Raw genomic sequence first — 24,536 nt, forward strand, 5'->3', positions numbered from 1 at the left:
CACAGTTAACTTTTCCAGGAGTCTGCTCCTGATTTTGACCCTTGCGAGCTACATTTCCCAGACTCTGTTGGCCAGCTTGTGGTTGGATTTGACCAGTTTGAGGCTCTAGTGGGAGACTAGAGGGTGGGAGAAGAGAGAAGCTAACTCTCTGACTTTGGTGGCATCCCAGCAATGACTGCTTCTCCTCCATGGCTCCAGCTCCTATCAGACTTACTTGCCATTGCTTGAGCTTCTTCTGAGTAATCGTGTCCCCTGGCTTTTATAATAGCATCTTCAATCTTTGTCTAAGCAGCCTAGAGATGGCAACACATTCCTTTTTTGTTCTCAGGCTCTGGGTTTCCTTACTATCACGTATGTAACCAATTTTCTGCTTTAAAATCACCTGAACTATTTCTTTCTTCCTGGTTAGACCTTTTCTGATCTGTCTTATTTTTGTAAGTCATTGTTGAAAAAACATTCGAAGAGTTACAAATTTCAGGGGGAAAAAGGCTAGGTTATGCCAATAATACTGGCTGAATATTGCAAAAGGCACGAAATAAATCAATAGCTATTATTTCTATAAGAGACCAAAAAGCTAGTTGAATAGATTTATTTTCTTCCATAATTGAGTAATTTTTTGGATTTCTGTTGGTGTAATTTTATCCCATAGTTGCTGTCTCCCATATGGTTACTTAGAGAAAAGCTACGCAAAGCATAAAATTTGGAACTGAATGCCCAATTGGTTGTCTACAGCTTCCTGGGGACATTTTGGTCTCACTCATACCATTGGATATGTTGCATAAAAAATGGGTATTGACTGTTACAAGAATTTGAGATGATCATATTTACTGTGAGTTTAGTTAAGTAAAGGAAAGAGAGAAGAGGAGAGAAGAAGGGAAGAGGGGGAAGAAAACCTACCTGAAATGCATGGTGTTGCTACAAACTGCTACTTTGGGCAAGTCATTTAACTCCTTTGAGCCTCAATTTAACAGAAAGGGATCTTCAAGCATTCAGATACTCCTCCATGAATAGTAGAACAATAAACTCATCTAGTTTAAACAATAAGGGTCATTTATTATTGCAGATAGGAGAAGGCAATGGCACCCCACTCCAGTACTCTTGCCTGGAAAATCCCATGGGCGGAGGAGCCTGGTAGGCTGCAGTCCATGGGGTCGCTAAGGGTCAGGCACAACTGAGTGACTTCACTTTCACTTTTCACTTTCATGCATTGGAGAAGGAAATGGCAACCCACTCCAGTGTTCTTGCCTGGAGAATCCCAGGGACGGGGGAGCCTGGTGGACTGCGGTCGATGGGGTCGCACAGAGTAGGACACGACTGAAGCGACTAAGCAGCAGCAGCAGCAGCATTATTGCAAAAGACAAAGGTTCTTAGGTGGAGCTTCTCCAAGTCATGCAGGAAGAAAGCTCATGTCATCTCCTGCTCCCTGCCTCCCAGTCAGGCTCCTTCCCCACCTCTCTCTGTCATTCAGGACTTCCCTGTGGTCACAGAGTTCACAACAGCATCTGCACGTGAGACAAAACGAAGCAGAAGACAGCTTCTCTTCTTTGGTCTCTTTTTAAAGAATGCAAGACACTTTCCCAGAAGAATCCCAGGTGACTTCTAAGGTTGGAATGAATCACTCTGAAATTTGGACATATTTTAGAAATAATTGTAATTGTTATATTTTCTTATGAGTCTTAGGGAACAAGAATAATATAAAAGTTGCAGATCAAAATCAAGTTTTAGATGATGTAGTGAGAAAAACAGTTCATAATTCTTATTTTAAACATGTTTGAGGGTTGATACATAGAGAATGGTTTGGAACTTTTTCCCCTTAAGGAAAAAGTAATAATTACTAAAGTTTAATGAGCATTCATTGTGTACCAGGAGGTTGTGTAAGTACTTTAATCTCACAGTTCATTACAATCACTCAATGAAGTAGGTGCTATTACAATCACCCCACTTTACAGATAAGATATTTAAGGTACAAAGTGGTTAAATCATTTTCCCACTGTTTCTCTCCTGGAAAATTTTGCAGAAAGCTAGGATTTGAACTCAAAGGTTTTAACAGCAGAATCCCTGCCTCCCAAATCTACAGCAATGACGACATGCATTGTATTCGAAATTACCTGAACAAGAATCTTGGAACATTATGGGTTTTGCAACAGTTCTTTGCAGTTGCTTTGAAACATCATGATGATTGGCGGTTTTGTCTAAAAGGCTTTTGTTTTTAGCCTTTTAAAAAGTGAAGGTGTGTATATATATTTTCCTTCTCTACTATGTAACTTTGCATCCTCTCAAGTTGTTCATCAGCTCAGTGGTTCTCAAACTTTAATGTGTGCAAGAGTCACCTGGGGGTTTTATTAAATGCAGAAGCTGATTCTGGAAGAGGGGTGGGGTAGGGGGCTACCAGTGTGATGCTGTTGCTACTGGACGGAGGACCACAGACAGAGTAGAAAAGTATTAAGTGGTCATTCATAATGTGCTGGTGGACCGTATGTGCTGGAGCCAGTATCTACCAGCTTGTAAGAGCCAATTGTTAAATTTTCAGAAATATTGGAAGCTGGTTGTTAAGCACAGTCGTTATCAACAAATTATATAAATGTCCAGTTAACATAACTGTCATCGTTCAGTTCAGTCGCTCAGTCATGTCCAACTTTTGTGACCCCTTGTCCTTCACCATCTCCCAGAGCTTGCTCAAACTCAAGTCCCTTGAGTTGGTGATGCCATCTCGTCCTTTGTTGTCCCCTTCTCCTCCTGCCTTCAATCTTTCCCAGTATCAGGGTCTTCTCTAATCAGTTGACTCTTCACACCAGGTGTCCAAAGTACTGGAGTTTCAGCTTCAGCATCAGTCCTTCCAATGAATATTCAGGATTCATTTCATTTAGGATTTATTGGTTTGATCTTCTTGTAGTCCAAGTGACTCTCAAGAGTCTTCTCCAACACCACAGTTCAAAAGCATCCGTTCTTTGGTGCTCAGCTTTCTTTATGGTCCAACTCTCACATTCATAAATGACTACTGGAAAAACCATAGCTTTAACTATATGGACATTTATCATAAAGTAATGTCTCTGCTTTTTAATATGCTGTCTAGGTTGGTCATAGATTTTCTTCCAAGGAGTAAGCATCTTTTAATTTCATGGCTGAAGTCACCATCTGCAGTGATTTTGGAGCCCAAGAAAATAAAGTCTGTTACCATTTCCATTGTTTCTCCATCTTTTTGCCATGAAGTAATGGGACCGCATGCCATGATCTTATTTTTTTGAATGTTGAGTTTTAAGCCAGCTTTGTCACTCTCCTCTTTCATCTTCATCAAGAGGCTCTTCACTTTCTGCCATAAGGCTGGTATCATCTGCGTATCTGAGGTTATCGACATTTCTCCCAGCAATCAAACATAGCTGTAAACAAAGGCAATAAATATGCATAACTCACGTTTTGATAATCATTTTTCACCATTTCTCAATTACTGATGCTCTTGACATTTTTATGTTGACTGTGGAATTATTCTATAATGATGTGACACTCCTCACCTCTTCCCTTCTCTGCATTCAGTAATGTCACATGGAAAGCTTGAAATTGATCATGGTGGGGATACTGACACGGTGGAAACTGGGAAATATTACATATCAGGGCTGTTTCCCCCAGAGAACCTGTTGTTAAAATATTTACCAGCATACCACTCTGGTAAATATTGCATTTACAGTTAGGAATACTGATTTAAAAAAAAAAATCAAGTTGTCATTTCAAACCTGAAACTAGTTCACACGGAGATAAAATTTACAGCTTGCTGGAGCTTGCAGGTTGGGTGAGAGTGTGAGGGAGGAGGGTCTTTTGGTTTCAAATTGTGAGTTAGCGGGACGATAGTTCCTGAGAGTATGTGTCTGTGTTCTTACTTTGGGAAGGGGTAGACTTGTACTTCATTCTGTACTTGCCCTTCAAGTTAGTTATTCATGAGTGGGAAGAGGGCACAAGAAGAGTGATGTTGGACGTGTTCTGTCTATGATCACCCAGAAGTTGCTACATGTCTGAAGTGTCAGCTTTCTCGATTGTTTGTAATAAGCACCCCGTCTTCACAGTCATTTGCTCTGTGTGGACCGGGCACAGTTTTATATTTTGCCTTTGGCAGCTGAGAGCTATTATGGGGGGCCTACAACATCTGTTTCAACAACAGTGGGTCCCTGGTCAGAAAAACCAATTAAAAGAGAAGTCCAAAACAAAATGTCGTAACTTGTATGTTGTACGTCTACAGTAAACATGGTTACTGGAAAAAGAAAGAGAATCCTTTCATACGGCTGGGGTTATTTACAAAACTATGATGGGTGATGAAAGGGCTGAGCTGTGTCTTGAGTTGGAGGCTGCAGGAGAGGAAGCTAAGTGGCCAGCCTTCCTGATGTGAGATGCTTCGTAAAGGCTGAGCTAATCGGCAGGATCGTTCTCCAGCATGATCAACTGAATAACAACATATAATGGGCCTCCAAACATTTGCTCAGTCTTTCTGGTTCATTCTGCCATCAAATTTTCACTCATCAAGAGTACAAAGTGCCGGTGATTTCCTGGAAGGCTAACTAGCCTTTCCTAACCTGGCAGCATCAAGAGCGGTGATGTTTACGTTGAGCTGATGAGTACTAGACAAAACATAGCGAGACATGGAATGGGGAACCTGTAAAAATTCCATCACTTTTTCTTTGTTTACTGCTTAAGAGGTGGTGGGAAAAAACTCAAAATCTCTCCTTTTTCCTCCTTTCATATCTGTAGGAACATGCTTCTTATTCTTTTATTACAAACAGAGACTCAGTAATGTTGAGAATGCTGTGTGTGTGCACACGTGCACACACACCAGCTTTTCAGAGAAGTACAACTTTCTTCTTAAGATTTTGAGCTTTTAGAAGCAAACCAACAACTAATGCCAACAGGAGAGCTTTTAAAAAACAATCAGTAAATGTCCCAGCTATAAACATTTTCTTTCCTACCGGAGCTGAGGCAGGATTGGGTCATGCTGACAATTATGCCTAGTTGTATTTTAAGCCTCCTTAGCCCCACAGGACAGCTGCGTGAGTGTGGGGACCCCTGGGGAGTACAGCCCACCTGGTTCTGTTCTTTTCCTCCCACTCAGATGAAATTTTTAGTTTTTTTTTTTTTTTTAGTTGCTAAGAAGGCAACTACCCGTTTCCATGGCTAATTGCCTTTAGCCCAGATAGTTTTGAAAGTGGTGATGCTTTACCCTAGTGGGTGTTTCTCACACTCATTTTGTGTTTAATGGTGTGAATCAGCATGACTTCCAGGCAGTGGCGCATACAGGGGTGTAGACTACAGCTACAGCTAAACTGCATGGGCTGAAATCCCCTTGAAACACTGATTTTTTTTTGTTGTTTTTAAACAATTGCTCATACAGAACTTCCTGTATGTCAGGCACGATGGGAGAACTTTACAAATGTAAACTCATTTAGCTTTCACAACCTGGGGAGAGTTTTTTCATTGTGCTCCACTTTTCAGATGGGATCACTGAGGTAGGGAAACCTCGTGGGGCAAACTGATTCACAGCATGGGCTCTGGAGTGGCCTTGCCTGAGTTCGGATTTCAGATTTGCTGCTTTTTGGCTGTGTGTGACCTTACGCAATGAAACAGTACATCTTATCCATCCCATCACCATTATGACATTCTTAGAGATATTTTTTAATACCCAGAGAATGGGAATGACACAGTATCAGACTAAACAACAGTCTCGTAAATAGGATAGATTTGGTGTTTTAAACGAACTACTACGTTCTCCTTGTTTTGTAATGTACCAGTCAGGATTTCAGTGCGGTCTTGCACCAGTATGGACTGGTGTGTGGGAACCTATCTCACTACTCTATCTTTGGCATATCACTGTTACTATAATTAATACTATAGCACGTAGAGAGTTGATCATTGCATTGTTATCATTATTGGACCAGTCTGCTGAAAAAAAAAAAAAAAAAGAGAAGGCAATATCCTTCAGACAAAGAAACACAAAAATGCACTGACACTTGTTTGGAAAGTAATAGTACATATTCCATAACCTCCCTAATATAGATGGAAAATTCTAAATTTAGTCAGCCCAGAAAGTACACATTCACACTGTAAATTATACCTCCCTTAATTTCTGGATACCACAGAGCATGTCTTTGAGCGAACACAGCGTATCTGGGATTCGAGGTGGTTCTGCTCTGTAGGTGTGTGCCAATCTGTAATGATCCATGGCTGCACTGTAATAGCCCAGCTGTCAGCCAACCAGAAAGCCACAGAGACTCCCCTGGACATCTGAAAACGCTGCTGTGAGGGGAGGCCCTTCCTGGCCATTTGCCTTTCTTCCTGGGAAACAGGGCCAGTTTATTGCTGTCTTATTCTAAGGCCACAGAACTGTGGTCATCTATTCTTCTAATGGATCTTCCATAACATTTCTCACCAAGAATTACCAACTACTCTCAACCTTCATCAAAGAGTGTCTTTTCCCTCAGTCATCTTTCACCAACTAAAAACATGTCAAGATAGGAGGGAGATTGTAGAGCTTTTGTTTTTCTTTTAGAAATTGACTGGGATGCAGGACTTATCTCTTGGGCAAACATACTTAGCAACGGAGCTGACTTGATAGATGTTGCATGTTAAGTAAGTGGCATTTTTATTGTCTGATTTAGAAATTGTGAAAAACAGCAGATCATTTGTTGTTGTCATTCCTCTAATGTTTTTTAGGTTTTTTAAAATTAATTCTTTTTGGGAATTTCTTAGATTGTGCATTTATTCATAGAGCCCTTTAAACGTATACATTGAAAGGAAATGAGTGGGTGGCTCTTAAGCTCCCACTGTGGACATAGATGGACATTAAAACAAATTCCGTTCATAGCTTAATATTAATGGAAAAATCAGTGCTTTTAAAAAGCATTTTATTTCCAAGATGTTTGCCTGCCAAAACTGAGTATGATTTAGTGTAGGTAATTCAGTTATGTGTAGAGGGAGTTAGGGGAAATGGTTTATCAGACTCACACTCCGGTAGTCTGAAACTTTTGGTTTGTGTGCTGCGAAAATGCGTTGGCAAGCATCACGGTCAGAAACCATTCTGAGCTCCTCCGTGGACGGGTACACATTTTCCGTTTCTATGTTGAGTGTAGATAGTAGAGAATGCAGCAGTCATTTTAGATTCTCTTTAGTGTTTTACTTTTTACTTTTCCTGCAATTTATGAACACTTTTGTTTCATTTCTTTGTGAAGCTCAATAAAATACATTTAAATAGGAGGGCATTCTGGATCTTTCTTCAGGATCTTAGGTCACACAGGTTCCAGTGCTGGTCTATGATTACGGCTTTAGTTTTCTAAAGTTCTGTTTTACTTCTATTATTCTCAGTAGAGAAAATTCTAATCAAGGAGCAAACTGGAAAACCTGGATGGAATAATCTGAACAAAACACAAGATAGTAAATCAATGCATGTTCATAATTCCCTTCATAATTTTTGACACCAGGCGTGTTTTGAGTTTAGGATTATACGGCTTCATGGGAGAACTTAGAAACCAAACATTTCTGTAGCAGAACATTCATAAAATGTGAAATCAATAAAGATTGTGCTGTGCTTGGTCGCTCAGTCGTATCTGACTCTTTGCGACCCCATGGACTGTAGCCTGCCAGGCTCCTCTGCCCATGGGATTCTCCAGGCAAGAATACTGGAGTGGGTTGCCATTTCCTTCTCCAGGGGATAATCCTGACCAATAATCACATTCCTTTCTGTGAACCTAGAGAACCAAACGTATAACAGACATGTGCATGCTAAGTTGCTTCAGTCGTATGTGACTCTTTTCGACCTTATGGACTATAGCCCTCCAGGCTCCTCTGTCCATGGGGCTTCTCCAGGTAAGAATACAGGAGCAGGTTGCCATAACCAACCCAGGGATTGAACCCAAGTCTCCCTCATTGCAAGTGGATTCTTTACCAGCTGAACTACCAGGGAAACCCCGATACTAATGACGTTGATACTTCTGCAACAAAACATGAATCCTTACAAAGTAGGATAAAGACCAAAACATCATGTTAGTTATGATCTAGTTTGCTGCCAATACTTATGAAAATTTTTCACTTTTCAGACTTTAAAAAAATTTGTGAATTTCAGACTTATAAATAAGGGATTATAGGCCTATATTAGAAAATTGATTGGGGTATAGATAGTGGAGATCAACATTAATCTTCTTTACAGATTTTTATTTCTTACCAGGACATGATACGGGAAATCAGGCATGATACATACTCACTTGATTCTATAAAATTATCTTAAATTTTCAAATGAAATAAACATGGATAATATCCACTGATGCCTCTCCAAGTATAACTGACTATTTTAATTTCTGCTCCCATTATGCTACACAAATTCTTCCATTCAATAGGTATCTATTGAACTCGTACTGGGTGCCAAGTACCTGAATTAGGTAAATGGGGATATAAAAATAAATATGTCACTTTCTTTATCACTGTCCTTATTAAACACATCACTGAAGTAAGGAAAAGAGGGATTATGCAAATGTTTGCTAAATTAGCAGGGAGATTTAAACTTAACTTCCTGAGAAGAGGCATTTAGACTGAAATCTGAAGGATGACGTGGTGCCAGCCAGGGTAAGGGAGAGGCAGTGTTCCAGAACATGAACATATGCAATAGACACTGATGGGAGAAACAATATAGGGATTGCCCCAAATCTAGGCAAGCTTGGAGTGCAGCACGCAGAGAGAGATGGAGAGTAGCTAGAGAGGTGGGTTAGGGGCCAGACAGGAGAGGGTCATAAGCCATATAAACGAGTTGGAATTCATTGGTTACCATGTTGATCTTCTCTACAAATGAGACGGTCTTTGAGTCATGGACCATATTCTGTTCTTTGTATCCCGGAGCTGATCACAATGACTAGCATGTTGTAAAACAATCTTTGTTGAAGGAAAGAAGGAAGGAAGGAGAGAACAGAGGAAGGGAACAAAGGAGAAAGGAACAGGAATGAATTTAAGAGTGGAAGACCAAACATAAACATTAAAGAAAACTTGAGTGTGAGACAGAGTGTCAACCGTTTTTAAAAGGAAGAGTGGTCGTCTCTAGACTAAGGATTCAGAATCTGGATTTTTAAATCAAACTTTAGCACATTCTGCATCTTCAGGCAATTATCTTTGCTCTCAGGACCTGTTTCCTCTTCTGCAAAATGAGATATTTCACATACCATCTCTAGCTCAGAAATTCAATAATTCTATAAAAAGAGCTTTCAAATGAGGGTGGGGGCAGCTTTCTGTTGTTCAGAGCACAATTGGGTGCAAATTGCAGTGTGATTCTTATGGATGCCACGTCATAAGGCAGGGATCACGGAAAGAGTCTGCTTTCAGAAAGGTATATGCCCACGTACAATCCAAATGTTTTGATTCATCTCTGATTGAATATTTATCCTGCTTCTAACAATATAGTTCGAAGAGCTATTTTTTTTCAAATTTATATTCAGTAACGCCCTCAACATTTCTTAAATTACTAGTGTCAGTTAAGACAAGAACAAAACAAGAAAGTTAAAAATACATTGTGTCTCTATGCCATTGCCACAAAAAATGAACGGCCAACTTGCCAACAAAGACTTTCTTTTCAGGGAAGATAATTTGCATGTGGGGCTTCATTCAAGTACTTTGAAAATGTGTCCAAGGAAACGTAGCAATTGAAATGATTATCAGAAACTGGTTGTATTTCATTCTAAATCACTATTTCCAAGACACTTTTGGTAAGCTAGAGGAGGATCAATGGAGAGTATTTGGAACCTACTCTTGTCCTTGATCATCCAGGAAACTTTTGATTATTCCCTAGTTTGGTCTGCGGTAACTTGATCTATTTCCTGTTTTGTTTGTCCAGTGTTTGTAGGTACAATTCACATTATTAGGCTTAGAACTGAGAAGACATATGGGCATCTATGTGTAAGGCAATGTTGGTATTTAGTAGATATTACAGCAAATGGTTTGGAAAACAAGGCTGGAAGTCAATGGAGCCAGTGGGCTAGAACATAATTTGTTTGAGTTGGGTTTTCCACGAAGAAAATGCAAGAGAAGAGGCCATATCAGTGACATTACAGGTGCATGCAAATCTCAATATCTTAGAGTTTATGATATTGTTGAAATAGTGAGCTACTGAGGCAAGAATAGAGAGGTTGAAATCAGTCACCTGTGAGGTCTTGACTCCAGTTTCATGATCTCAAGGAGTTTACTCCATCTCTCTGGCTCTCATTGTACTCGTCTATATGAGGAATGAGTCAGACCACAAGAAGCTCAAGATGTTTCCATTTTAAGATTCTCAAGTCTTATTTCCTACAAATGCAGAAAGACGAATTTATTTACATATGAAAATTTTACCGTAGTCTATTTTGCTTCTGAGATAAAAATCTTAGAGAGTCAAGCTTATTCAGATAAAAATATTCACACATTTTATTTAAGAAAAGACTGTCAATTTCAGTCAAAAAAGGTATAATAGCTTCTAGATGGTTAATTATCTTTTTACTTTGAGATAAGTTTCATGTACTTTTCCCAATGAGTATGCTTTTAATCCCAAAGCCCAAATACGATAAATCAATCAGTAATTACAAATGTATTTAACTGTTTTCCTCCACACATACACACACACACGCACACATTGTGTGTGTGTGTATACATAGTATGTATATATGTAATTATATTTATATATTTATATTTGGTTCACTATTTGAAATATTTTTTACTGTTAAGAGTTTTACAAATACTTTATGGTTTAAGGAATAATGTTTTTCAGACACAAGTATAAAAAACAATGCTATTAATTTATGAGAAATGGAAAAGAGAGATTGGCACAATCTGGAGTTTCTAGGAAATTTAGGAATTCAGCATTCCCTAGAGCAAATTTCTACCTGTCCACATTCACACTTCACCAGAGACACATCATCCAAGTCTACTAGACTCAATTCAAGAGTAGAAGCATCAACATATCATGACAATATTAGTAGCAGTGAATTATTTTCTGATTTTGTTTGTTTGCTTGTTTCTACCCTGTACTTCTGGTGTAATCTTTTGCTTTGCATTGGGCTACTCCAGAGTAGGTGCATAGATTCCTATTCTATAAAATGAGAGGAAAATGGGATTCTGCCCACAAAAGAAAGTGGCTCTAAGAAGCATTTCTGAAGTTTTCTTCATTCTCAGGGGAAGGCAGTACATAAACATAACTTGTAATTAAAAATGCTGAGTTTCCATTGATGACCAAAAAAATGTATGTGCCTTTTAGTAAAAAATGCAAGTGCAAGAAAAGAGAAAAAGTATTAATACAAGAGTAAGAAGAACTGATCTGTAGGAGAGAAAAGAACAGGAGTCCTTTATTCGCTTTTCAGTATTGATCTGCTTGTTTTGTTTGTTTGCTTGTTTTTGAAGAACTGAAAATCAAACACTGAATTATTACCCTAGGGAATTTTTACATACTGACAAAAAGTCCGCCTCCCTGTGGGATAGGCCTGTTCAGTGGCCTTACTACGGGATGTGAGTCTCTGGCTTGGAGGCTGCTGAACCTGGCAAGTAGTAACTATCAGCAGTTACCATCTGACAGTTATTCTGTGGCTTAAGAAAAAATGGCTTGTGGTCACAGTCCAATCCCTGCTGGACAGGTATCCACATCATAAGAAACCACCACTAAATCTGGCACCGAGATGGACTATTATTGGCAGCAAAGACAGAAGGGCCTGAATCAGCATTTAGACTTGAGAGCTCTGACCATCTAACCTGGTCACTCCGGGTCAGGGCTGAGGGAGGCAGGTCTGCGGGGTAAAATGGGAACAGAGAACAGCTCATTGCCTGGGAGCCTTTGACAGTCTACAGACAAAACGATTGTGCTGATTTCTAGACTTTCTTAGCTGGCACATTTTATGTGCTTAATTTCATAAAGACAAGGAAATCCCCTCTCCTTTTATAAGTAGTGTGATTTTTATCAGCCAGTTGAAAAATACAAGCAGATCCTACAGACACTATTACCATAGATCAGTGTATCTAAGCACTCACGATTGTTTTCAACATAGTCACTGTGCGGAGGGAGCTCATCTTTTTACAGAAGAGCAAAGTGGTGATGAAGAAAAGCAAAGAAATCCATGCCCAATGTTTGCTCAGCCATGAAAGCGTGTCTTTCAGTGAGCTGGCAAATTCACGAGCAGTTCCTGCTGCCCATCTCAAGGGCAATAGAAGAGTCATGGTGGGTCTATTCAGAGAGCAGAATTCTCAAGGCCTTATTTTTCTTAAACTTGATGGCCTTATAGGCCCTGGTATCTATTGCAGAGAAGTATAAATGGCTTATTCTTCCAGTAGGAGCTCCCTTTGCCTCCTCCACTTCTCCATATCTGTTTATTTTTAATCAACACACAGTTAAATACATCCCTGAATGGAGAAAGTGGACAGATGGATCAAAGGTGTTTCAAGGGCATTGCCACCAACATGTCAACAGTAGAATTTACCTGGCCCAAGGGGCCCAACAGTCATTAAACAGGGGAGCAGTCTGGGGTGCCAATGAACTCCCTGGCATTATAGTTAGCATTGACCCCAGTAGGGTGGGTGCACCTCCTGCTGGTCAGTAAATGAGGTAAATTTAATGGTAGCCTTTGAGGTGAACCAATGTTTTATTCCTTGGCCAAGGCTGAAAAACGTGGCTGGCTTGTAGGGAGCAGAGGGTGATATTTAGGAGTGTGGAGAGGCAGGCAAAATGCTCGTAAAGAGCTTGGAAAATGCTTATAAATGGGGCTGAGAAGAGAGGAGGCATTGGAAACAAAAGCAGGTTTTCCAAACCAAATCTCTGAGATGCAATTATATTTCTTTTTTTTTTTTTTATTCTGGAGACAAGCTCTGGTTGAACTGTGTGGTGCAACTGCTAACAGCCTTTTGCCAGAAGGAGTCAAGAAAACATGGCAAAGAAATGTTTTTCTCCTTTAGGGAATATTGACTTTTCTCTTTCCTGTGACTGTGTTTTTTTTTTTTTTTTTAACCCTACCTGGAAACAGTCATAGTTGTAATCATAACCAACTAAATGCATGGAAATGCATTAGCCTTGAAAGAACTTTCCATTAGCACATAGTGGAGTCGATGGAGTTAACACAGAATAATTAAAGTTTCATAAGGTTTCCCCTTTTCCTTCACACTGTGTTTGCTTAATTGATTTGGATAGTCCTAACTTTTGGCATTTGACTTAGAGATGTTGTATCTGCTTTCACACTAAATCAAAGACAATTTTTTACTAAGTTTCAGTATTGTTTTGAAGCAAAGGGAACAGAATGCAATTGTAAACCAAAGAGGTAGGACTGACACGATGAAGGCAAATAGAATCTAATTACCAGCTTAAATGTAAATTATCATGATTGAGGGAAGAAGTTTATTTCCAATGGCTTGTGATGCTTAAAATATATTTACCTGTCTTTCCAAAACAAAAATATGATTTTCTTTACTTTTTCATCTTACTTAACTTTTGATTCTCGGAGTTTTTCATGTAAATGATTTTTAAACTGAAGGACATTATGGGGAAAGCCTCAGTAAACTTACAGTGCTTTCTCATTACCAAAATATATATTTGGGAAACATTGGAGCATCATTATCTAATGATGGTAATTTAAATTTTTGGTAATTTAAATTAGTCATGTGCAAAAGAACACTTGGCCTCTACTAACTACATAAATATTTCTTATTTTATCAGTCTATTTTCTCACAATAATGAAAGTAGAAGTCTTTACCACTTCTAAATCCTTCAACTTGAAGTGGGTTAGGAGTTGATACTGTTTATGTCAATAAAGCATCTGAAGAATACCACTTCTTTAAAAAAAAATTAGCCTGCTTCCTTAAGCCTCAAAAAAGCAGTGTGTTAAAGCTCTAATGCAGCAACGGTGAAGGTTTGGATTGTTTTTCCCCTTGGTGAACAGCAGACTGGGTTCTACCAGGGATGGTTCCCACGGTTAGCATTTTTATCTTCAAGGCCACGTGTGAAAGTCGGAAGTAAAAGCTCCAGACACCACCAGGGGGCGCCAAAGGACAGCAACTGTTTGCATAATAGGTTAAAGAGCATTGCAGAAAGAGTAGCCGAGAATGACCCCTAGATGGAAACTTGGATCCACCTTGGGCCATGGTGGAGAAGCTTCTTATTTGTGCAAAGTGTCTTCAGTCACTAGAGATAGAGGCGGCCATTGCAATGATCTGAAAAACTTCCGTATTTTATAAAGGACTCGACTGAGATCTAGAGAAATTAAGGAACGTGTTCCAAGTCCCCACTGGTGGGCTGTGGCAGAATTGGGACCTGTACTGGGATGAGAACTGAGGTGTCCAGATTGTTCCTTCAGAACTTCTTCAACTCTCCCATGCTATGTCCTCACAATGAAGATGCTGCAAGGGAAGTTTAAACATTGCACTTGACCTGGTTCCACTGATCTTTGCAACACTTCGGAGGATGGAAAACCATCTTTTTTCCTGAACCTCCAGATTTAAATGAAAAGATATTAAGTTTTCCTTCCCTACCCTTTCTGTGTTCTATTTAGGGAAGTCATATTCCTACTAGAGTGTGTTCTAATTCTTTCCTCACTTTTTATCTCTACTTTTTCGTGAGGACCAGCTGCAGGATCTTTCTTATTTCTCTAGTCAGGACCCTGTTGGCTTCTTGTCAAAACTAACAAAATTTCTCATGCCAAAAAATACATTAGGAACTAATATTTGAAAATATATGAAAATGTCTCTGTTATAATGCATGCTAAAAACCCATTTTCAACTGATACACATCTCTCCAGATAAAAATCTATGTTCTTGCTTTATGATAGAGCCTCTGCTTTCTCCATAAACAACCAATTTCAGGCCCATATTCTGGATCGAGGTGAAAAGCCCACCGCATAGCATAATTGAATTAGAATCATAACGGAAAACTTTTAGAGCATCTATTGATTTTAACATGCCTGGTCCATAGGCGACTTCAGCAAGTCCACTTCTTCCTAATTTGACAGCTGCTTTGCTCTGGCCAGAGCTCGGACTAATGAGGTTACAGCTGTCAGGGTTAATCAACAGAGCCAAATATGAAGTAGGAATGGGTAGCTGGTTTCAGTTAATTTGTGCAAATGTACAGATTGGGTGGGCAATATTTACACTGGTGACTCAAAACAAACTTTCAGGAATGGAGCCAAGTATGATCTCACGTTTTCAGCTCTACCCAGGGGAGATAAGACACAAATGACAGAAACAGGAGATGGCATACTAAAAAGTTCAGAGCTCCAAACTACCCATGAAAAGCCCATTTATCTCCAGCATATTTTCCTCTTAATTGAGGATCTAATTTAATTTCCAGTCCTTGAGTCTGGTCATTCCTGAACAAATTCTCAAACCGTCCTGATGATTCAGCTTGGGATTTGTGCGTCTTTTCCCCTTGCCATGGGGCTTTATGTAAGAGCTCCCCCTCCCCCAACCTGTATTCTTGTGAGAGCATCCAGAGTGAGTCCCTGATGGCTGCACATCCATTTTGTTATGAAAACATCATTCTATTAATATAAATACAGGCTGCATTTGCCAGGGCTAACTAGAACAGGTGCAAAGTCTTCAGATGCTTGCTGGTACCGAGAAATGAAAAGGGTGGACAAACAATTTTCGGTGGTGGCAATGTTGGTGTCAATGTAACATTCATCTATGTTGCATTCCTTGATGTTCATGGAAGGTAGCCCAGGAAACTCAATATGACCCGCTTGTAGCGTGGTGAGGGAGGAAGGAGGAAGAGAAAGATAGTGATGACACGGTCTCTAGGATTCTGTTTATGCAAATACTCTCCTCTTGATCTGGGGCTTGCATGGGTTATGTATAGAGTGCCTCTGTCAAACCTCCTGCTGCGAGATACGGGATGCTGCCAACATAAATATTCTGCTGATGCTGAATTTAGAAAACAGCTTAAAGGCTCCTGATGTTTCTGTTCTTCCTCTTTTTTTTTTTTTTTAATCTTATCCATGTGACTGCCACTGTGTTGCTTGTGGTTTCAAATTCACTTTGTAGTTTTCCAGGCCAGAGAAAGTCATTGCTGAAAGGCACATCTGGGCTCCTGTTCCTATCATTAGACTTATCTCAAGATTTCACTTGGTTTCATGGAGTGAAAGCTTTAAATGCATATGCCATTCATGGAATAGTCTTAATAACTAAGCAATAAATTAACTATGTTGTGAATCTTAAGTGTGGGATTTTACACTTTGGGGGAACCCATCCTCAGAAGTGAGTTCCTAAGGATATATGAGTGTGTCACACACATATACATACATACATATATAAATGTATAAACACATATGCATAGAGTAGTTTGGGGTTAATTGTTGACATTTCCATCACGGGATTCTCTCCCACAGTGGTAGGCAGAATTCTAAGTTGACTCTTAGAATTCCTGATCTTTGGGGTACACACCCTCACCTTGAGTATGGGTAAGACCTGTGAAGTTCTTATGGGTAAGAACTAACTCATTGGAAAAAACCCTGATGCTGGCAAAGATTGAAGGCAGGAGGAGAAGGGGACAAGAGAGGATGAGATGGTTGGATGGTATCACTGGTTTGATGGACAAGAGTTTGAGCAAGCTCTGGGAGTTGCTGATGGACAGGGAATCCTTGCGTACTGCAGTCCATGGGATCACAAAGGGTTGGACACAACTGACTGATTGAACTGAAGGCCTGTGAATTTGATGGAGTGTCAACTCTGGGATTATCTTTTGTTATGTGACAGAGGGGAAAACATTTAAAAGATGTAGTTCAGGTTCTTAATCGGTTGACTTTAAATTAACTAAAAGAGAAATTATTTTAGTGATCTGACCTAATTAAGTGAGCCCTTTAAAAGAGGGATTGGAGCCCCCCCTGAGGTCAGAGATTCACCTGCAGGCTTACAAGGAATCTCAACCCCTGAGAGCTAGGTGGCAAGAACTACTGGGACCTGCTGGAGCTCAGACTGACCCCCAGCTCCTATCTAGAAAGAAGACAAGGACCTCAGCCCTACAGCAGCAAGGAACTGAATTCAGTCACAACCTTGTGAGCTTAGAAGATCCTGAGCCCTAAATGGGATCACAGCCCTGACATACACTTTGATTTTGGCCTGGTGAGGCCATGAGCAGAGAAATCAGTTAAGCTGTAAAATCATAAATGAGTGTTACTTGAAGCAGCTAAGTTTATGGTAATTTGTTGCACAGTGATAGAAAATAGGGCTTCCCAGGTGGCATTAGTGCTAAAGAACCTGCCTGCCAATGCAGGAGATCTAAGAGATGTGGGTTTGATCCCTGGGTTGGGAAGATTCCCCTGGAGGAGGGCATGGCAACCCACTCCCATATTATTGCCTTGAGAATCCCATGGACCGGAGCCTGGTAGGCTACTGTCTATAGGATCGCAGAGTCGGACACAAATGAAGCAACTTAGCACGCATGGTAGAAAACAAATACACCCAAATTCAGTACAAATTGCATGCAGACTTTGAACATCAACAGGACTGGCATTCTCAAGAAAGGGAAAAGTGTCCCCACACTGTGCAGGCCACAAATTACCTGCTACAAAGAACATCCAATTATGAATGGTGGCAGTGGTTGTTACATACTTCTCGTCAAACGTCTCATTTTCTTCTCTGCCTTAGGGTTAGGAGTTACTCTTTCATTTCTCAGAAGGGAGAGGAGCTTGTTTGAATTCTGATTGAAGGTTTCAAAACACAACATCATAATCAAGATGCATCATAGTTTTGTTATGGGATTAAATAATTATTCATGAGGACTCCTAGCTTTTTCTCTGTGCTGCCTTCCAAGAACAGTGTGGCTTATCTCTAGACTGATCTTTCAGCTTTATGATAAAGAGTCAGAAGAAAAGGGAAAGGAGAGCGTGGCAAGAGACACACACGGCAGGGAATTTTGTTTGAGGGAATTTGTCAAGTCAGGGACCAGACCATGAAACCGAGAATCCTATGCCCTGGTCCAAGAGGCACTGTCTAGAGTGTAGTGGGATTAGTAAACAACTTTTAATTAACCTCATTAAACAAGGATATAGATGGCAGACAAAAAGGGAGATTTTAAACAGATATTCTCTGTTTGGAAACCCATCGTGGTATTAAAAACTGAAATAAATGACTGAAAAATTTTTGAAGTGACTTTTGTGAACTATTCTTTGAACTGTGATACCACTCAAAGTCTGGACCGTGGAGATCAGAGGTTTGTAAACATAAATTGGGCACAACATCCTGAGCGCTTATGACATTCCTGGCATTGGGCCCTTATGATCACGACAAGATGTATAAGCTGCAGGTCCTTAAGGTATGGCACATGGAACTCTGCTCAATGTCATGCGGCAGCCTGGATGGGAGGGAAGTTTGGGGGAGAATGGATACGTGTGTATGTATGGCTGAATCCTTTCACTGTTCACCTGAAACTATCACAAAATTGTTAATCGGTGGGTAGTGGTTTAGTCGCTAAATCATGTCTAACTTTTGTAACCCCATGGACCTAGCCCACTAGGCTCCTCTGTGCATGGGATTTCCCAGGCAAGAAGACTGGAGTGAGTTGCCATTTCCTCCTCCAGAGGATCTTCCTGATCCAGGAATCGAATCTGCGTCTCCCATGTCTCATGCATTGGCAGGCAGATTCTTTATGGACTGAGCCAACAGGGAAGCTGGTTAATTGGTGCTCCAATACAAAATAAGAAGTTTAAAAGTGAAAAACAAAAACAGAAACAAAAACAAAACCAGTAAAAAAAGATGCAGGTCCTGCTTTAATGCTTCTGATGTCGTGGGAGGTCATATCAAGAGAGTCCCCCTTCACTGGTTTTTGCTAAGAGCAGCAGAAGGATGGATTCAGACACTCCCACAGGCTCCAGCACAGTCTCCCCCAGCCACACTCTGGGGTCAACGTGCATAGGCCTGCAGCTCACGCAGGTCCAACTTGTACACCTGAGCAGAAGTGATACAGAAGAACTACCCAACATTTTCCTTACTACAATGAATCGTTGATGTTCTCAGTCCTGATTCCATCCCATGATTTCCAAGCCCAGTGTAATTACTATTAATCTAAATTGTATACAGGGATGCAAAACTTTGAGGAGAAAGGAGAGAGCATGGTTTATATATGTAGTTATTTTTAAATAAGTCACCAGCATGCAAAGCTTGGCTAGAGACATATGAAAATGGAAAGTTGCTCATTCTTTTGAGAATAAATGTTAACAAAACCACAGCTTGTGGGCCAAACCCAACCTGGATACTACTTTTGTAAATAAAGTTTTATTGGAACCAAGCCATGTTCATTTGGTGACACAGTGCTATGGCTGTCTCTTTTTTACATTCAAGTACAGTTGATTTACAATGTTGTGGTAGTTTCAGGTGTACAGCACAGTGATGCAGTTATTCAAATACATTTATACCTACTTTTTCAGATTCTTTTCCCTTATAGATTATTACAAAATATTGAGTATAGTTCCCTGAGTTATACAGTATGTCCTTGTTGGTTATCTATTTTATATATAGTTCTATGTATATGTTAATCCCAAACTCCTAATTTATCCTTCCTCACTTTCTCCTTTGGTAACCAAAAGTTTGTTTTCTATGTCTGTGGCTCTATTTCTGTTTTGTTAATAAGTTCATTTGCATCTATTTCTTTCTTTTTTAAGACTCCACAAATAAGCAATTTTATATGACATTGGTCTTTTTCTGTCTGGCTTACTTCACTTAGTATGATTATCTCAAGTCGATCCACGGTGCTGCAAATGGGATTTTTTCATTCTTTTTTTATGACTGAGTGATATTCATGCTATAATGGCAGAGGTGAGTAGTTGAAACACAGATCATCTAGCAAAGCCTAAAGTATTTCTACTAGTTCCTTTACAGGAAAGTTTGCTGACCTTTATTTTAGAAAGACATCTCTTATTTTTCCTGCCATGAAAAACAATAGGAAAAAATCTTTGTGGTAAAAGAGTATAGTCATTTAGGAAGATTTAGGGAAAGAAGACGTTTATGTGGATCAATTTGGAAAATGTCTAACTCTGAAAAAATAATCAACAGTAACCATGCTTTCTTATAACTAAGCTAAGTATTCTGCAAGCATTGCTCTATTGGATCCCATAATAGCTCTATCAGGTCATATTATTCCCATTTTACAGATAAAAAAGCTGAAGCTGGGGTGGGACAAGGAATGGTAAAGGATTGTTGCATCTGGGATTCAAACTCATGTATTCATGTCTGTTTGAATCCAGAGCCTGTGAGCTGAACATCATGCTACCATAAAGTGTCAAGGCAATAAATACTGGTATCTCCAATACAGGCAGCCAAGAGAGAAGAAAATCTTCCTATTTTTAATCCAAATGCATATCTTGGGATTAAAAATGAGTAATATAAAAATAGTGTAGAGTAAAAAGACTCATTTCACTCACTAAACGTGCCCTTAACAATATAACAGCTTTTCAGTATGTCTTGTCTGAAGCTTCCTATTTTTATTCCCTGTCTTTGAGGAGTAAAAGCCATTCATTGATGCAATAAACATTTACTGAGTATTTACTGTGGCAAGGTGCCTGACAGCCATTGAAGACAATCCTTTTCTCCAAATGAATTGATGTTTACTCACATTAACTTCTGTTTCCACCTTCAGGACAAGAAGATGGGACTTGCCAAATGGACATATTTGTTAGGCAAAAACTTCCAGCTACAAAAAGGAAGATATCTTTTGGAGGCCAGTTTAGTAAGGTTCATGTGTCAAGGAGTCTCCTCTTTCACGTGTGTTAGCCTCCTCCACCCAACCTAGGAGGTCAAGGTGAAGTTCTCAGTGAATGCTCCTGGAATTGAATAGGATTGGTTTGCCTGGGAATAAAACAAGGCTTTTGTTACTAAGGTTTGGAAAAAGTCTTTGAAGGCCATTGAAAACCAGGGATCAGGGAATACAAATTATAATTTATTTTTATTGTTTTGCATTCCAAGATTGCAACTGGTCCCTGAAAACATATTTAGAGTAGTCATTTTCATGGGAGTGAGGTAGGTGGTTTTGCCTCCCAGGGGATATTTGAAAATGTCTGCAGACCTTGTCACGTGCCCAGGGAGAGGGCTACTGGCATCTAGTGAGTAGAGACCAGAAATGCTACATCCTACAACACACAGGATGGCCCCCAGCAGAGAATTATCTAGCTGATAATAGGGCAGAGGTTAAGAAATTGCAGCTTAGAGGTTTTTAGCTTTGGAGGGCCCTAGAACACTTCTCCAGTTTAATAGTCACATAGAGTGAAAGTGAAAGTCGATCCGTTGTGTCCAACTCTCTGCAACCCCAGGGACTACACAATCCATGAAATTCTCCAGGCCAGAATACTGGAGTGGGTAGCCGTTCCCTTCTCCAGTGGATTTTCCTGATCCAGGAATTGAACTGGGGTCTGCTGTATTGCAGGTGGATTCTTTACCAATTGAGCTATGAGAGAAGCCCACATAGACAGAAGGAGAGATCAATTCTAGTTTGCTTAAGAAGATGCTTATATAACAGCAGACTCTAGCCCATTAATGGTGTTACTACCACTGACTTATTTGTTGAGATAGAATGAGTTTTCAGATCCATCTACTGTATATTTTTAATAGCTTGGAACTTATCGTTAGACTCATCTTCCTCTCTTAGGGTTGGTTTAACAAAGTACTACAAATGGATGGCTGAAACAACAGAGATGTGTGGTCCACAGTTCTGGAGGCTGAAAGTTCAGGATCACAGCATTGGCAGATCACAGCAGCCCTTTCTAAGCCTGTTCTGTGCTTGTCTCTGAGCTTCGGTGGAGTGCTGGTCATCTTTGACTTCTGCGGCACCCTGATCTCTGCCTCTACTTCACGTGGCATTCTCCCTGTGTGTGTGTCTGTGGCCAGTTTCCTCTTTTTATAAGGACACTGGTCATGCTGGATTAAAGCTCATCCTAATGACCTTATTTTAACTTGATGACCTCTGTAAAACACTCTATTACCAAATAAGGTCACGTTCTGAGGCACGGGGAGTTAGGACGCCAATCTTTCTTTTTTTGGTGGGGTAACAATTCAACCTGTATAGCACCATAGGCCAGCCGTATTTTTTTTTTTTTTCCTGTGTTGTTCAGGGTCAAACTGTAATATATTTTATTTATCCATTCACAGATGGACACTTGGATTGTTTTTACCTTTGGCAATTGAGAATAATGCTTGATGTGGTCAGCCGTATTTTAGAAATAGCCAGTTCGGTTGTTACGCATGTCCAAACTTACTGAGTGTCCACTTGCCTTTTGAGACTCAAGAAAGGCAGATGTTTCGAGGAGATCCAGTGGGAGAGACTAAAAGATGATTCCATGGTCAAATGGTACAATTAAGATGAAAAGGAATCATCATTCAGTCCACTCATGGCACCTTTCTTTACCACAATAAGTGATTTAAAAGCTCCATGTAAGATGTATGGCAAAACCAATACAATATTGTAAAGTAATTAACCTCCAATTAAAATAAATAAATTAAAAAAAAATAAAAGCTCCATGTAAAAAGCAACGTCTAGTATACAAGCAATAAAGAAGAGGTTTGATTGTAGAAAAGCTGTATTTCTCCTGAAACTGAATCTGAGCAATTTCATCTGTGCTTAAAGAGAGTCGGAGCCAGGCAGACTTGCTGCCCTCATCACCCACTTTCCTAAATGTTGTCCCCGCAGCTTGCGGTCCCCTTCGGTGGTCAGCAGGAGGCTTCAAGAAAAGAGCACAATGTGCTCACTGCCACCCTGAAGCGACTAGCCCAAATTACCTGTGACCTTTCCCAGGAGTGGGAGCAGTAAAACCTTCTGGAAAGAGGGAGCGATAAAGAAATTTCGACTTCATTCTTTCATGGGTTTGCTCATAGGAATGTTTATGGGTGAGACACTAAGAATAAACCCAGTTATTGAAGAGGGAGCTGGGAAGTTGACAAGCATGGCTAAACTCAGCAGAGAAATTTGATGAGGAAATTAGATGCTGTGTAGATGGTGTGTAGTGATTAGTCTTCTGAAAGCCAGGATTATTATATAAGTAAGTGGGGGAAGGGCAGTTTATTGTGTCCGGCAGATCCCGTTTATACAGGTATTCTTCCAGCTAATTAGACCCATCATGCTGCCTTTGTACATAAATTTCTCACAGACCCTTTTCCATGGTGTACTTTAGTGAGGTGAAACACCAAACGTGGCATATTCCCTTTCAAAAGTAGATCTCAGAAAAACTAAGATTAGTGAAAATGTACAGCTAAAATCTATTCCTATAATAAGTAAGCCAAAGCATTTAAACTTTGTATATGCATTATTAATTAAGCCAATGCATTTTAAACTTTATGTATTTGTTGATACTTGGATTTGAGTGTTCCTATGGCAATGAAGAATGCTGGTCCTATAAACATATAATACAGAGGAAAAGAGATACATTAAAAACCCTCCTCAAAACAGCATTTAAAAGTCTTATTCTGTGACTTCTATCCCAACCAGCACAGACAGAAAGCTAACCCTCGAAATCCTCAATCCTCATATAATTGTTCATTCTGAAAGGCTTTTCTAATTTTGCTTTTATTCAGTCCATCTAATGAGATAATACATAACAAGCTTACCTCTCACAGTACCTGGCACATAATAAATGCTCAATAAATTGGATTATCCTCTCCTCATTTTAATTCCGGTCGTCACCCCGGCTCCCAGTCCTGTGATCACACTCAGAGAGCAAAGATACCATTTGTTGGCGAGAAATGGTGTAAAAACTCGCCTCTGAGCTGTGCACACGGGGTGGCTGTGCTGGTGCTTTGCTCAGCACCCTCTGCACTGTCACAGGCGGCCAGACCAGCTGCAGATTAAATGGCTTGTTTAAACTGCGGTAAACAAATTTTATATGTGGATTTCTTTGACAGCCATTATGACCCTTTTGTGGGAAAAACTCAACCTTAGCAAAGTAAAAATTCAAGTGACTGCAAATGTGGTCCATGTTTCAGATTGTGCAGACAGATTTTTCTGTCCCAAGTTGCAAGATGCAGGGAGAAAGCATTTTCCTGCCTAACATCAAGCATGAAACTAGCAAAAAAACTTCTTGAGGTGTCTCCTAAAACTGTTTCATCTTGAATTTTTTTTAATTATGCATTTCATCTGACCATGTAGTTATTGCTTTAAATGAACTACAGCTAATCCTCTGTATCTGGGGGTTCCTCCATTCAGAAATTCCACGCAGCCAAATGTTTGAAAAAAAATTCCAGGAGTCCCCAAAAGCAAAACTTAAAATTGCCATGATCCAGGCAATTATTTACATGGCATTTACATTGTATTTGTAATTATTTGCTTAGCATTTACATTGTGTTACGTATTATAGGTAATCTAAAGTAGATTTAAATTATGCTAGAGGAGATGCGTAAGTTATATGCAAATGCAGTGCCATTTCATACAAGGGACTTGAGCATCTGTGGATTTTGGTACATGTGGGTGTCCTGGAACCAGGGGATAACTGTATTTGTTTTTGCATGATGTTTGTTTAAACATATATCCTCCAGGTCACCCGAAAGAGAAGGAATATGACTAGTAATGAATTAATTTTCTAGAGCTTAATTAACTAATAAGGACAATT

General features: G+C 39.8%; 1 long non-coding RNA gene across 1 annotated transcript; it reads right to left on the minus strand.

Moving 5' to 3' along the window:
• Positions 1 to 258: 258 nt before the first annotated feature.
• Positions 259 to 23,724, minus strand: LOC133254039 (uncharacterized). Its single transcript, XR_009738538.1, has 4 exons — positions 23,539 to 23,724; positions 17,510 to 17,647; positions 10,154 to 10,296; positions 259 to 3,377 (listed from the first exon to the last, which is right to left on the minus strand). It is a non-coding gene; the product is annotated as an uncharacterized LOC133254039 (long non-coding RNA).
• Between the last annotated feature and the right edge of the window lie 812 nt (positions 23,725 to 24,536).

The sequence above is a fragment of the Bos javanicus genome, chromosome 9 (genome assembly GCF_032452875.1).
Source record: "Bos javanicus breed banteng chromosome 9, ARS-OSU_banteng_1.0, whole genome shotgun sequence".
Lineage (NCBI taxonomy): Eukaryota > Metazoa > Chordata > Mammalia > Artiodactyla > Bovidae > Bos > Bos javanicus.